The sequence below is a fragment of the Chiloscyllium punctatum genome, chromosome 34 (genome assembly GCF_047496795.1).
Source record: "Chiloscyllium punctatum isolate Juve2018m chromosome 34, sChiPun1.3, whole genome shotgun sequence".
Lineage (NCBI taxonomy): Eukaryota > Metazoa > Chordata > Chondrichthyes > Orectolobiformes > Hemiscylliidae > Chiloscyllium > Chiloscyllium punctatum.
In genome coordinates, this window is record NC_092772.1 from 28,099,452 (window position 1) to 28,101,128 (window position 1,677).

A 1,677-nucleotide genomic window follows, 5' to 3' on the forward strand; every position below is an offset into this window, starting at 1 on the left:
TTTAATTGAAAATTTGTGCTGTGCCTATTCTGGAGAAACTCAGCAGGTCTGGCAGCATTTGGCGAGACATAGGAACAGAGTTAGCGTTTCAAGTCCAGTGTGGCACTTGTTCGGAATTGAAAATGATTGGAAAATTGGCTTCTTATTCCCTTGTCAAAGGTGGGGGATGGATGAAAGTGTAAAGAGGGTGTGGCAAAAGATAAATCGGGCTTTTATCAGTGCTGAACGAGAAGATGATGTAAAATGGGTATAAATTCAGATGTGAGTAGGGTAAAGGGGTTCTGTATATTGAGTGCAAGCTAAAGAAGGCACAACCACACAGGGAGACCAGGAGGAAGAATGTTGACTATGTGGTATTACATAGATTTGGGCATTGATACGTTTTCACTGTAGAGACCTTCGCCCCCTTCAGACAAAGAAATTCAGGTATTTGACTTCTTATTGGCAATAGTAAGAGTGTCATGCTGCCTTAGTATTGTAATATGGAGAAAAACTAATCACAGTATGAAGTTTTGGGCTGAGTGTTGTTTACCATTCGCTTTTAATATTGTTTCAACTTTGCAGTGATTATTTTTAAATGCTTGGTCTTGAAGTTACTATCAGATGGAGTGTAGTACGTGGAGGGGTGAAATTCTAAAAGTGTATAAAATCATGAGAGACATGGATAGGTTGCAGAGCCAACGCCTTTTTGACAGGTTAGTGAATTTCAAACATGGAGGACATAGTTTTAAGGTGAAAAGGGAAGATTTAAAAGGGACGAAGAAGCAACTTTTTCATGCAGAGGGTGGCGTGTGCATGGAATGAACTGCCAGAGGAAAAGTGGTAGATACAGCTACAATATTGAAAAGAGAGTTGGACAAACATATTAATGGAAAACGTACAGAGGCATTTGGGCCAAGTGCAAGCAGGTGGAACTAGTTTAGTTTGGAAAACCTGGTCAGAATGGACAAGTTGGACCAAAGGGTCTGTTTGTGGGTGATATGGTTGCATGAGCTCTTCCGTGTTTATAACAAAAACTTCATGATGAGTGGGTGACTTTTTGTGGAAATGAAGTCAGGAAAGTATATTGAGGATATTTGCAGGGTGTGACGGGGAATTGCCCAGAGGGAATTTGCAGGATGATTTACACCAATATTTTACATTGTTCCTAACAAGGTGAGGCACTGTAAATATTTCAATGCTATAAACAAAACGGCATTAGTAGGGATGTTATTACAAAAGGAACAAGTTTTTTTAAACAAATAGAGAAGTGTAAGGGGGGGAACAGGTCAGCAGAAATTCATAGCTGGTTTTAAAGGAAGTGGTTACAGAGTGACTGGTGGCACCGTGGAAAATATTCCATAACTCTGTGGATTACAGGAGTGTTCCAGCGAAACTGGAGTACCTCCAATGTGGCGTCTGTCTTCAAGAAATGAACGAGACTGAAAGCAGGAACCATTTAGCTTCACCATTATTGCTTGGAATCTGCGAGAGTTTGTTATTAAGGAGGGAATTGCAGGACATTTTGAAAAGCTTCACACAGATTCAGTATGGTTTTATGCAAGGGGATCTATAAAAAAATCATGCAAGGTTTATCTGGATGCCACTTAGAATATAACAAGCAGACTTGATGAAAGGGAACTGGTAGACATGAGGCTTTCCAGAGATTTTCCACAAGGTATCACAAAATAAAGGTTC